The sequence below is a fragment of the Suncus etruscus genome, chromosome 7 (assembly GCF_024139225.1).
Source record: "Suncus etruscus isolate mSunEtr1 chromosome 7, mSunEtr1.pri.cur, whole genome shotgun sequence".
Taxonomy (NCBI): domain Eukaryota; kingdom Metazoa; phylum Chordata; class Mammalia; order Eulipotyphla; family Soricidae; genus Suncus; species Suncus etruscus.
The window spans coordinates 23,154,292-23,168,995 of record NC_064854.1 but is presented as its reverse complement, the minus strand read 5'-3'; the positions used below and the strand labels follow the sequence as shown (position 1 = coordinate 23,168,995).

The window sequence follows — 14,704 nt, the reverse complement described above, 5'->3', positions numbered from 1 at the left end:
CCGGATCTGTGCTTCCAAAACCTCCAATTCTAGTCTTATCTGAAGTCCCAAATTTGACATAAGGCACTATTACTATCTGGGCAATCGCTTCTCCTTTTTTAAAGGTCCATGTAACTGGTACAGTAATAACTACAATGATTTCTCCCATGGAATCTGAGTCAATGACACCAGTGATTACTGATATACCCTTTATGTTGAGGGAACTTCTGCCAAGAATCAAACCCATGGTATCTGGGGGTGGCGGGCCTACAATGCCAGTTTCTAACATGTAAGGGCATGCTCCTGGGTAAATTGTAATGTCCTCTGGGCATAATATGTCTAATCCGGCACTCCCTGAAGTAGAGTGGATTAATTCCCTTATCGTGATGAATTTTCTTGGGCTGGGCTTGGAAGGATTATTGTCTGTGAACTTTGCCCCTGATTTGGAAGGGCCTGGGGGGAGGCCCTGTGGGCGTTTCCCTGCATCTTGTATGTGTGTTCTTGGGGAGCTGAATTTATAAGGAGACGACAATTTCTTTTGATATGTCCCTGTTTTCCACAATGGTAGCAGGCGATTTGCCTCCTGGGGACTGTGTTGAAACCTCTACTTAGGTTATTATTAATGAGGTTTCTGGATCTGCAATCTTTCGCCCAGTGGCGACCCCTTTTGCATTTTGGGCAAAGACCTGGTTTCCGGAAAGTGTTCTGTCCCCGAGGGGAGTAAGACATTGTTCCCTTGGTAACTGGGAAGGTTTGTACTGAGTCTGAGTGGGGTGGGGGTTGGGGTTCCACATAGACATTCCGGCAGGCATAAAGGTAATCATTCAGATCTGACTTTTCATTTAATGTATTCAATACTAATCTACAGGCTGAATTTGCATTATGATAGGCCACAGATTTTACTAGGAAGTTTCTAATCTCCTCATCTTCCACCTGTAACTTCAGAGCATCTTTAATCTTACCTACAAACTCTGCAAATGACTCATAAGGGCCTTGGGTAATTTTTAAAAAGTTTCCTCTACCAATGCTGTTAGAATCAATTTTTTCCCATGCTGACAATGCAATCTCCCTGATTAAATTTAAGATTTCCTTAGGTAAAGCTGCTTGTGTCTGAATATTTGCAAATTGATTTTCTGCCATCAATAATTCATACGATAGAGTAACACCTGCCACTTGCTTTTTCATACCATCCGGACTATATAATTTAGCTTTTACGCCTTCTGAATAGTACATTTCCCATTCAGTTCGCTGTTTAGACGACAGGCATATTTCAGCGATTCTTTTAAAATCATACAAAGTCCAAGATGAGTTATGACTCCAAAGTCTTAATAACTCCACACTGTATGGCGATTTTGGCCCATTTTCTTTACATGATCTTTTAAACCGATCTAATTCTTCCATCTGATAGGGTACATAGTTAGAAACATTTACCCCGTCTATAGGGGATAAGGCCTGATTAGCAAAATTACTCTGAATAGAGCTCTGAGACTGAGCATGTGGTTCATTTTTTGAATCTGCTCTGCTCTGCGATTCAATTTTGTGACTAGAAGGAGGCATACTTCGTGGAGTTAGCACTGGAGGTAGATCATTATCTGAGTCACTACTGTCAAGCAATTCACTAGAATCAGGCTTAACATTCTGAGTTGTTTTTCTTCCAGCAAAAATTTCTATATTGTTGATGGTGGGGCTGGATTCGTCAGCCTGCACCTTGGTCTGAGTTTTCGTCAGATAAATTTCCTTATTATCTATACTGGTTTTAGCCTCACCATTTCTACACTTTCTATTTCCTAAATAGAAATAACAGCAAATAACTATGCTCATAATAATAACGTTAGTCAACACAGAAATTCCACAAACTATGATGGCTAGAGACACTACACTTTTCATTTGAAATATAGACCACAACCATCCAACTGCAGTGATTGTCCTTAGATCAAAACCAATTAGTTTTAAACAAAATGGAATGATCCACTTGTATACTAGAGCACCAATGCGTAAGACTAAGGGTGGTAAAATCCACATGACTAACCACAGAAACCATTTGATGGTCAGCATAGGAAATTTCCAATGAAATATTTCACTTACAGTTCTGAGGGTCCAGGGTTCAGGTCCCTGTTCGGGCGCCATTTGTTGAATTAATTAATTAATGATGGGGCTGGATGGCGGTGGATGGAGGCCTTTGTGCTTAGGCCCCAGCCACGTGGCTTCATCCCCCATCCAGCTGGCAAGTTTCAGGCCCAGGTAGTCGGCGTAATCAAGACTCACTCACACGCAGGCTTCAGGAAGAATCATCTTTATTTATGCCCTAGCCACCACAGGTGTGTGGCCTATGTTAACCTTTTAAGCATTCAGCTATATTTTGCTAGCCCTGCATCTTATGTCCTGTTAGCCATTTTCCCTTTGGGCTCCATGCGGCCCAAAGATCCAAAAGCCAGGAAGCCAAGCCGGGCCAAGAGAGAAACGGCAAAAGGGGCAAAGAGCCAAAAAGCGCCGAATTCCCTTGGTCCCAGCCTTATCTACCTTTTTCCAAACCCCTCCCAGGAATGGGAGGGGCTTGCAGGTAAAGTTACACCTACTATCCGGTTCAGACCCCTCCCAGAAATGGGTGGGTCTTAGGGTACACCACAGTGATGTACACATTTTGTCTTTCTGATTCACAGTAATTGTCTCCGACTTGCTAAATTTGGTCCCATAAAACACCCTTGATCACTGGTGGGACTTTCTTTAGGGAAAAAAGATAACTCAGAGCAGAAAATTCAATATCATGGAGATTAAAAATGATATTCCACAGACATTTTTTAAAGAATTGTCTCCTTTTTCAAATTGATTGTTTTTCTCTCTCTTTTGTTAATATGGTGTGGGGTATACATCTAGCTCTGCTGGGACCCACCTCCGGGCCTCCTTCTGAGGCCACATTCTGTCCCCTAATTTTGAATTCCTTCCCAATACGTTTACATTTTTTTTTGTTTTGTTCTTAAATAACAAATTTCTCCTCTGGTGACATGATTTAGCACTATTTCTATTGGCTTAAAGATAGTTGTTTTCTTCATAAAAGTGAAATGAGTTGCCAGATAGATTGACAATATGTAGGGCATTTGTGCAGCAGCCTACCCTAATGTTTAAGATAACACATTCCTGAGAATGATCAGGAATGATCCTGAGCATAGAATCAAGAGAAAATCCTGAGCCACAAATTCAGGAGTAAACTCTAGTGACAGTGAGTGTAGTTTCCAATCCAAGAATAGTGAAATAAGGGATTTAGTATTGTTCAGAGCTCTTTAATTTAAGATAGAAATTCTCAATATGCATAAAGATGGAATTTTTTTGAACTGAAGTAAGGTCATGTTTATCGAACAAAACTTGCTTAGAAAGATGTGAGAAGAGAGAGAAGTGGAGGAAACAGGTACCCAAGAGAGAACACAAGTTTCTTTAAAGTGAAATTAAACAAGCAAAGAAATGTAGAGACAGCAAGATACATACATGTTCAAGGGAAAGTGTGGGTTTGAGATGCAAGCCCCAAAAGTTATCGATTCTATAGCATGACAGTAATAAAATAGTGTAGAGCCCATAATAGATCCAGAATACTAGTACTGTAGACAGGATACATTTACAGCCCCTCTATCTATTTCTCCACTTGTGTCCCATTTACTATGGAACTCATAGACCAACAGACTTCCTGTGACAAGTTTGTCTACCTTGGGATGCAGCATTTGATCTTTTCATTCAGTAGAGTTAAATGAACAACTTAAAGACACAGTTTCTTTCATGTTTGTGTATACCAATTTGAATACAGGGTTTGTGGGGGCAGTTGATTAGGACATATCCCAGGGAACAGCTCTTGCTGCACAGAAAGAAGGAAGCAGGACTGCGCAGCAAGAGACATTGGACTTGAGTGCAACTGCCTTGGGGAGCCGGAAGTCCCTGTGAGCAGTAGAGTGAAGAGCCTTGGTGGGCCAGAAGGGATGGTGCCATCTAGGAAGTGCAAGGTCCCTGTGAGTCAGTGGCAGAGAAGTAGTAGGCAGGGTGTATGCCCAGTTCTGCAGGAAAAACCCAGGATGCACTGTGGCATCTTCTTCTTATCTGAGATCTAATATCTCCCCACATGGGCTGCAACAGGCCTTCCCCAGCTGCTGAGCTAGCCTAGGGCCTGAGCACAGATCCCAAGTATTGCATGACTTCACCATCCTAGAGAAATGTACTCACTGTTAAGGCTGGATGGAGGCTGACTCAGTGGACTGAGCCCTAATTCTTGAGCCCCAGGAGTAACTCCTAAGCAACTTATTCCAATCCCTGCTCCCCATTAAATCCCAGACACTCTTACTAAGACTGGCAGAAACTTTATAGTTTGAGTTGATACTTAAACACAATAGTTTAAGTGTAAGAGGGCATGGGGGTTTGTGTGTGTGTGTGTGTGTGTGTGTGTGTGTGTGTTTGTTTGGGGGCCATGCCTGGCAATGCTCAGGTGGTTACTCCTGACCCTATGCTCAGAAATTACTCCCTGGCAGTGCAATGGGGGATTCTACGAGCTTCTGGGGTTCCAACTAGGGTTGGCTGCATGGAAGTCAAATGTCTTATCTGCTATTCTATCACCTCAGCCCCTCATTTAACTTTTTTAAATAGCCACTAAAGAAAAAAAAAACCATTCTTACTCAGAAAGCATTTATCTGTGTAAGACTCACCTGGCAGAAAGTGGGAAAGCCTTGGAGAAAGAGAACACAGATCCCCTCAGTGCAAATGAGAAAGGTGAGAGACTCTGAATATGGACTGTGTTTGGATTCCTAATGGGTTTAGAGCTAGAGGAGCATTTTGGGGTGTTGTTCCGAACAGGGAGAGGTCATCAGAACTACCTTTGCCATGTTTGTTTATCTTTGTGCTTCTGTGACACCTGGTGGTGCTCAGGAGCTACTCCATACTCAGTGCTCAGGCTCTCTCCTGCCACTGGGGTTATGCTGAGGGGCCTTTGCAGTGTCCAGGGTCTCACCTAGCTGCCCCCACACTAGCTATGTACAGCTCATTGAGCGCTTGATCCTGACTGCTTTGACTGTTCTTTGCTCTCTGAGGAAGAATGATCTCCTAGAACCCCTTGGCTCATAGAGCCTGTGAGTATAAACAGGTAAAGGGCACATCTGAGGGTCTTGCCTTGAGCTTCCTCATCCCTGGAGGGAAACATGGTTCTCCTGATGGGACCCTTAGAGCCAAGTTTTTGAGTGAGTGATGCCCACTCGTGCCAATTTTTCAGGAACCCCCAGGACAGCATACCCTGCTCCACTCACTGTTTAGTTTTTAGGAATAAGGCAGAGAGGATTTCCAATCAGGCTCCACAGGCAAAAGCCCTGACAGGGTTCTGGGTACCATATGCAGTGCAGAGAATTGAGTCAAGTTTGGCCGTGTGGAAGGCAAGTGTGTAAATCTCTGTATGGTTCCCTCTGACCCAGAACTTTTATTTCTTTCTATGCCTAAAACTTTATTAAAATCATGGGCCCTCATGGTTTTACCCCAGGATGGTCCTTAAGGGTGATAAGGAACAGAGACTGTGGGTCTCTGTGGTCATTCACAGCTCCCAGGTTCTTCAATATTTTTAAGTAAAAATATTGAGAAGTCATGATGCTCAAACTCAAAGTTAGAATGGAGTAAGTGGGGCCGGAGAGATAGCATGGAGGTATAGCGTTCGCCTTGCATGCAGAAGGATGGTGGTTCGAATCCTGGCATCCCATATGGCCCCCCCGAACTTGCCAGGAGTGATTTCTGAGCATTGAGCCAGGAGTAACCCATGAGATCTGCCGGGTGAACCCAAAAAAAACAAACAAAAATAAAAAACAAAAGAATGGAGTAAAGTTATTGGGAAAGTAAAGAAGGAGGAACTTAGAATAGGACTAAGTTCTATGTAAGGGGCTTTGCCTGGGCCCTTTTAAAGACCCTCTGTGGATCTTCTTTCTAGAGAATATAAGGTTCCAGAGTGGTCTTGGCTGGCTTGAATTCTATTTGGAGATAGGCTTTAGGTACATGTTCATGATCTTATTCTCCTTGGTGGGGCAGGATTCTATGGTCCATTTAGGGACTGTTTAAGTATGAGCCAGGCCCTTGGGGATGAGGTATGTGTTTTAGGTTAATGGGAACAGATGGAATTTCTGTCATGGAAAATTGGGGCTTTCTCTTCAAGAGGACTCAGTGAATGGGGCTGAAATGATAGTATAGCAATAGGGCATTTGCCTTGCACGCAGCTGATCTAGGATAGACCTTGGTTCAATCCCCCAGCATCCCATATAGTCCCATAAGCTAGGAGCAATTTCTGAGTGCATATCCAGGATTAACCCCTGAAAGTCACAAAGTGTGGCCCAAAAAGCAAAAATAAATAAATAAATAAATAAATAAATAAATAAAAAGAATGCAGAGAATATGCCAAACTCATGTGATACCTTCTTTTCCCACTTTCTTAAAATACATAATTAAAGGGCTCAATTCTGTCACTTTACCATGCTGTTTTGATCTCATTTAAGCCTCAGCTAGAAATTCCAATGTGACAAATATAGAAAGAAATATAGAAAGAAATGTTGCTCCCAGGGGCCAGGATGGTGGCGCTAGAGGTAAGGTGTCTGCCTTGCAAGTGCTAGCGTAGGACTGATCATAGTTCGATCCCCCGGCATCCCATATGATTCCCTCAAGCCAGGGGCAATTTCTGAGTGCATAGCCAGGAGTAACCCCTGAGCGTCAAACGAGTGTGGCCCAAAAACCAAAAAAATAAATAAATAAATTTTGCTCCCACTTAAAACCTCTGGATTTTTCTCTTTTACCAGGGCTTCCTTGCTCCACCTTTCTTCCCACCTGTGCATCTGTGTTTTTTATTATTATATATATATTTTTTACTGACAACCAATTTCTCCAAGCCTATCCTTCCTAAGCTTTTAAGTTCTGTCTTCTCTTCTAATTCTGTCAAGTGTCTGAGTCTGATGGACGAAGAGTCGGGGACCAGGCTGGCTGAGAGACTCTCTTGGAAGATGGATGAGGTGGGGACAGATGGGGGACAGGCAGGAAGCCAATTATGGGCATCTCTTGGCAGCCTGGTGGAGGGAGACAGTCTATGATCAATGTTATTCTTTTGGTGCTTTTTCTTGGGGTGCCATTGTGAGCATGGTGCTGGAGATACAGTATGGGACTTTCTGGAGCTGTGCTTTTAGGGTTCTCTGGGGGCAAGTAGAAGACCATTGGGGGGGAGGAGCCAGGAGGAAAGTCACTTTGAGAAGTTTTTTGTGAGACTTTGGATGTGAAAGATCATAAAACTATAATTTCAGAGGGACAATAATCCAAATCCCCGAACTGGCACATTAAGAGATCAGGGGGCAGTCATAGTGAGACAGAGCTAGAAAAAAGGACCCAAGCCTCAGTGAGGATTCTCCAGGTGATTTCATCTGAGTGTAGTTGAAATCTCCCCCAAAATACCTGCTCCCCATTCTACTCTGTGGCCTTAAGGAAGGAAAAGATGGGCTGGGACTCAGGTTTGTCAACAATTTCTTGGAATGGAATGAATAGATGAACAAAGGAATTCAAAAGCGTAGTTAGGAGCTCTATGTGTTCAGGCCACATAAAAGAAAAGCAGAGAGGCTGGGCAGAGAGGCAGTGCAGAGAGTAACCTTGTGACTGGAGGACCAGCAGACTGGGTGGGAGAGAGGAGGGTAGTGGGAAGAGTGTCAGGAGGAAGAATTACTGACCTCAGCCCACCCTCACCATCCACTGACATGGAAAACTTGGGCTGGGTAGACAATGAGCAGGGTTTGGGTCTGATACCTTTGTTGGCCAGATGAGGTGCTATCCAAGTGGAGCTGTCAGATGGGTGCTTAGTGAGAGCACACATCAAAAGTAAGAATCACACAGAAGAATTGGGGTCTTCATAGCCAGAAAGATGGGAGAGATCACTTAGGCCTGGAAATAACTGGAATGGAAGAGAGGAGCCAAGAGCACATTCTAGGGCCTTCTGAGATACAAAGGGTTGACAGAAGCCTGAACATCAGCAGAAGCCAGAGTCTAGGGACCATGCATGGGAGTGAGAGCTCAGTGGGTTCATGTTGCTGAGAGTAGAGAATAAAGCACCATTGACTCCAGATCTGAGGATGGTGGGAATGGTGGCGTGTTGTGGAGCTCAAAGAAGCAGTCTGAGCAGACTTGAGTATTCTGATGAGCAGATATAGGGATGAGAGAGGTAGTAGTGGGGAGTGAAAGATGTGTTAGGTGGGGTCGGAGCAGTGGTGCAGTGGTAAAGTGTTTTCCTTGCACGTGTCTGATGTAGGACGGACCATGGTTCAATCCCCCAGCATCCCATATGGTCCCCCAAGCCAGGGGCAATTTCTGAGCACATAGCCAGGAGTAATCCCTGAATGTCACAGGGGGGTGCCCCCCAAAGGAAAACAAAAACAAACAAAAAATGTGTTAGGAGATGAGAAAAACCCAGGGTAGGAGTGTGTTAAATTTTGAGCCACACCTAGCTTACTCCTGACTCTGCTCAGGTATCACAGAAGCAAGAGTAATTTAATCTAGTGGAATCTAGGGACCATGGGGGAGTGCCTGTAATCAAGCCTTGGTCAGCCAAATGCAAGGAAAGCGCCCTGCCCTCTGTATTATTGCTCTGCCTCAATGGAGGAGGATGTTGCATGCTTGGAATAATGTTGGTGAAGGAGAGAGTTACAGGTTATGCAATAGAGATGCGCACCCTCAGAGGTGTGCTTAGGAGGGTTGCAGGGCACTTCAGATATTTTGGAGAGTACTGGGATTTAGAGTCGGAGGACACCATGAATCACTGTTAGACAATACCATGATTCAATATTGGAGGATATTGTGATTCAGTGTTCAACAATACTGTGATTCAGTGTTGGAGGACACTGCGATTCAATGCCAGAGGACATTATGATTCAGTGTTGGGGGATTCCGTAATTCAGTGTTGCAGCATATTGTGATTCAGTATTGGAGATTACATTGACTCACTGTTGTAAGATATTGTGATTCAGTATTGGAGGATCCTATGTTTCAGTGTTGGGGAATATTGTGATTCGGTCTTGGAGGATCCTGTGGTTTAATCTTGGAGGATTGTGATGCAGTGTTGGAGAATATCATGATTCACTGAAAGCCTAGGCATCTCTTGATAAGCCAAGGAAGATGTGCAATATTATGGAACAATTTGCCTCTCACCAGAATTTATATGCCGATGCCCTGTCAAGGAGACCATATTTGAAAATAAAGAATTAAGATCAGAGGGGCAGTAGGTGAGACTGACATCCTTATAAAAAGGCAAAGGAGAGTTCATTCACGCACACTCAGAGCAAAGCCATATGAGGACAGAGTAAGAAGAGTACTTTTTCCCATCCCAGGAGAGCCATGTCTTCAGAAACAAGTCACAGTGGCCTTTGATCTTTGCCTTCTCGTCTCCAGCATGGTGAGAAAATGAAGGTCTGTAGTTAGAGCCACCTTTTTTATTTTCTGGTCCTAGTAGGTTAATGGAGGCACAGAAGCCAAGCGAAGGACTAGGCAGGCATAGTCTCAGCAGGCAACATTTTTTCCAGGAAAGTATCTGAGAAACTCATCAGCTGAAGTGGGCATGGAGGTGAAGGGTGGGAGATGGGAGCAGAGAAGAGCAAGGCAGGGATGAGCTTGAAAGAGCAGTCTGCAATTTATCAGGGAAACAGAGCTGGGTTGCCAGAGATCATTAAATGCCTATTTGAAACGGGTAGAACTAACTTCAAAGGGAAACCAGCCAGCAGTGAGTGACATTCTACTGCTGTTTCTAGTTGTGGGGTAGGGGGGGGACGCCCACATGTAGGGTGTTGAGGATATACAGGCCTCCCAATAGGTCAGACCAGAGCAACAGAGGTTAGAGGTGAGAAAACAAGCATTTTTGAAGGCTGAGGGCATGGGTAGGGGAAGGAGAAAAGTAAAGACAGAATTGTACATATAGGAGGGGATGGACTTAAGGAATTCTTGCAGATAGAATGTTAGGATCAGTAGAATAAATAGAAGGTGTTAGCAGCCATATTAACAACATAATATAAGTATATTCATTACTTGATACCAGAGATAAAAATGTTTTACAGGAGTATTTCAAGGAACGAATGATAATGCATACAGAACTATAGAGAGAGGAAGAGAGTTATCAGCCTGGTTAACTTAAGTTAATGTATAAAATATAAGAAATATGGTACCTGATATATATACATATATTTGTGTATAGGTCTCATAGAAATATACACCTGCTACAGATGATGCTTGTTAGACATATGTACATGTGGAACAAGTATCGTATATTTATATTCAAGGTTTTCCACTATGACCATGACACCCATGAACAAAATTCTGTGTAAATGATTCTTATACCACAAAAAGGATTTTTAAATGGTTGAATAACTGCATCCAAAAATCATTGATTCTGCTTTGCATCAACTCCCTGAGTTAAAAACTCAGTGTTTGTATGCCCCACAACCCCTAAGTTAGAAAACTCTAGAAAAGATACTGGATAAATAAAGGCTTTCAATTTTTTTCCAGAGGCCAGACAATTATAAAAAAAGAAGCCAAAGAATTATCTTTTCATTTGTGTAGGGAGACACCCAGCTGTGCTCAGGCTTTACTCTTTGTTCCATGCTCAAGTATCATTCCTTGTGGACTTGGGGGACCATATGTGGTGCTGGAGGATTGAAGCTAGGTCAGCCATATGCAAGGCAACCTCCTTAACCACTATACTATTGCTCTAGCCCTGAACCATCATCCTTTTATATTTTAGGAATTTTAAGCATGAAGTTATGGAAACTCTAAATATATGCAGCCTATACTTTTCCTATGCAGAGTTATTCAGGCAGAATGAGGATGTGATAAGACTTGTAAATTCCAAATTACATTCAATTGTACCTAATAAAGAGATTTTAAAAGTTGAGCAAAAAATGTATATGTGTTATTACTGGGAAAGAACTAGCAGGGTTGGGAACAAAAAAAGATAAGCAGTTGAATTAGATGGAAGCATTCATTGCCTAAGGAAAAAACCCACCACTGTAATAAAAATAATCATTCTGAATATTATATTTCTTGATTTAAAAAATCATTCACATTTTGGTAAAATTGAATATAAAGGTATGTTGGATAACAAAGAACTGGCCCTGTATCCATTTATCTCAACATCTCCTCGATTCTCTTTAAGTTAAAGACACTTAGATTGGGCACAGGCTCGTTCCTATCAGTGCCTTACAGATAAAATTCCTGGAAGGCAAGATCTAACAAGTTCGGACCCAAAATGGCAGGCACGTCTATGCTATCATATTGATATACAGACCATTTTAACATACATACATGCATGCATACGTACTTGCATACAAAGATTCTAAACAAATCAGTACTTACTCTGTCATCATTTATAGACATGACCATGTCAACCCCTCCATAGCCCTTACCTGATAGATACTTCCTGCAGAAATGAAGGTTTGCATTTAGCACCAGGAGCCCTTTCTTGCCCCAAATTTTGAGTTTCTTTCATCGTCAGCATGTCTACCAGAGACCCTTTGATTGGGTTGCCGATTTCTCTGAATCGTAATCTGAATGGCCTGGAGATGGACTAGTTGGTGATCTGTGGAGAGGCTTTCTGGAGGCCAGTGGGGTTGACTGGAGGCCAGGCTTTTTGGCCTGGCAATGGGAATTAGATGTGGTTATGGGAGAGTGGTTGTAGCTATTTAAATCAAGCCCAAAGGCGAGCTACAAGGTGAAAAGTGGGGAAAGCCAAGGTCTTGGAGTGGGGCCAGGAGTTAAGCATTGGGTAGGCAGAAAAGCTTGCATGAGGAAAAGTGAGAGAGACAAGAATGGCTGCAATAGTCACATGCTTTTATTCCAGGACTACTTCAAGCTAATTTTTGTTTGTTTGTTTGTTTTTGTTTGTTTGTTAAAGTATCAGGGCTCAGCATGATAACGGGGATAAATGCATGCTAGAAGCATTTGATGCAAATACAAATAGTATCATGAAAGATTGGGAGTGCATTAAAAACTCAGTAGCATGGGTCTGGGGTGATAGCACAGCAGGTCCAGGACATTGGCCTTGCATAAGGCTGACCCAGGTTTGATCTCCAGCATCCTATATGATCCCCAAGCCTGCCAGGACTAATTTCTTTGTTTGTTTGTTTGTTTGTTTGGGGGCCACACCCAGTGATGCTCAGGGGTTACTTCTGGCTATGTGCTCAGAAATTGCCACTGGCTTGGGGTACCATGTAGGCCCAGAGATGGAACCGTGGTCCTTCCTAGGCTAGTGCGGGCAAGGCCTTACCACTTGCGCCACTGCTATGGCCCCATCAGGACTGATTTCTGAGAGCAGAGCCAGGAGTAATTCCTGAGCATGACTGGGTGTATTCCCCAAACAAAACAAAGCAACTCAGTAAGAACCATAGCCATGCCCATAGACTTCTTTTCCAGGTGAGCAGGAAATAGGACTGGGGATGAAGTAAGGAACAAGAAAGGATGCTGTTAGCTGGAAGGTGCTGGAAAAGAGGATCTAAGATGCTGTGAGCAAAATATCTGGTGACAAATGGGCCTGATGTTCAGGCCCTGCCAAGTTCACGGGGAAGATTTGCACCACCCTAAGTAAACAGCCCCACCCCAGTCCATAGCCAGACAAAAGAGCTCTGATTTCGCAGGAAGCAGATGATATGAGGTTTTAAGTGAAATCACAGCAGGGCATGTTGTCAGCTGGAACATGTGAATAGGAGACTCTTTTGGGGAGATTAATGTGAGTTAATCAAGATTTGAGTCTCTTGGCCTGGGTTTAGCAAGGCCGAGTTGTCTATAATGAGGCCTGATTGTGCAGGGTTTTCCACTTACCCCATGTTCCATCCTTCAAGGATTGTTACTCGGTACTGTTTCCTTGTTGACTTTTATCTGTAATCATATCGTCCCATTTTGCGATAGATAGGACTCTGAGGACTGGCTGGCTACTCCTCCTAATTACAATTTACCTCCATGCAGTAAATCTGGATGGCCAGAGTTCTCTTAACACATTCATTCCTTATTAATGGGGACATTTAGACGTCGTCTTAAGTATTGTAAAACCTCAACTAATCGGCAGGAACAGAGACTCAGTTCTTCTGATTAATTAAACCTTATAAATAACAGGAACCCAAAGAGAAGACCCTTCAAGTCCTAATTCTTCCTCTTGGTGATATTTTTTTTGTCCTCTAGACTTTTATTTTACTTTTCAGACAGGTTGTTTTTTAATATATTTTGTTTGTTTCTGTTTGGGGGCCATATGCAGCAATGCTCAGGGGTTATCCCAGCTCTGTGCTCAGGAATTACTCCTGATGGTGCTTGGGGACCAGATAGGCTACCATGGGATCAAACTTGTGTCAGCCACATACAAGGCAAGCGCCCTCCCTGTTGTACTATTTTCTGTCCTAAACAAGCATCCTACCCACTGTCTTATTGCTCTGGCTATTTTTTATCTGAATTCAGTCTTATAGTACCTGAGTCTGGTTGTCATTTATTCATTTGTTCACATTTTCTTGTTTTTCTTATTTTGTTTTCAGTTGTTTAGGGATCACCCCTACTGGTGCTCAGAAGTTATTTCTGGCTCTGTGTTGAGAGTCACTTTCACTGTGCTTGGAGGACCATGTGGTGCTTGGGAGTAAACACTGGCTTCCTGAAAGCAAAGCATGTGCTCAGTCCATTCGCTTGAATTCTAACCTGTTCACATTTTTTACTTTATTTAAAGAACATGCATCATCATATAGTTGATGTAGTTGACCATCAGACATTTGTTTCCAGTGAGAGCAAAGTGAGAGCAAACTTATTAAAGAAAAAAATAAAAATAAATAAAAAGGAAGGAAAGAAAGAAAATTTTAAAAAAAAAAGTATAGTGACAAGCAAATTTGTTAAAATTATTGTATCTCCAATAAGGTGATTAAGACATTGGCAGAAAGTTTAGTAAGCTCTTATGGCTAGCTGATCATTCTGTTATTTTATTTGTTTCCAAACATGAAGTGATTTCAGCTATACATTGGCACCTAAATTGGTGTATTCCCATAGGGATGACAACATCAAACAAATAATTTGTCCAGGAATTCAAAGCACTATTACTGATTGTGATAGGCCTTTTTTCTTTTTTCTTTTTTTTTTTCTTTTTGGTTTTGGGCCACACCCGGTGATGCTAAGGCTATGCACGTTGCTCCTGGCTATGCACTCATAAATCACTCCTGCCTGGGAGACCATCTGGAATGCCAGGGACAGAACCCAGGTCCATCCTGGGTCAGCCATGTGCAAGGCAAGCATCCTACCACTGTGCTATTGCTCCAACCCCAGAGTTTTGTGGGGTGTGTTCTTCAGGTCTCCCAGAAATATGAGAAGGTGGGGAGGTGGAAGGTGCCCACATTCATTCCAAAAAGTTCTGATGATATCAGCTCAAATACCGGCATACCTGAACTTTGTTCAGAATTAGTGTCTCTGCAGAGAGTTTTAGAGGAGTGGTGGAACAGGGCCAAGGCAGTGGTGAGTCTGGGTGATGGTTGCATTGGGCCTGGCTTCAGTAAGGTGGGGGCCTGCTCTGCCCTCTCCTCCTGAGAGTGCCAGCTTTCTGCTGCATAGTTGATGTACCCCCAATTTTTTATGGCTTGGTTTACATCTCTTTTGATAAGAGTTAGTCTATAGAGCTAATCTGGTGCTAAAATTCTGTTCATGTTTTTAATGGATATAATGTTAACAATAGAACTATCTAATAGGAACT

General features: G+C 42.8%; 1 protein-coding gene across 1 annotated transcript in view; it reads left to right on the top strand.

Moving 5' to 3' along the window:
• ST8SIA6 (ST8 alpha-N-acetyl-neuraminide alpha-2,8-sialyltransferase 6) overlaps positions 1-14,704 on the top strand; it is a 126,016-nt gene that overhangs the window by 43,817 nt on the left and 67,495 nt on the right. The gene's annotated exons all lie outside the window — the stretch shown is intronic.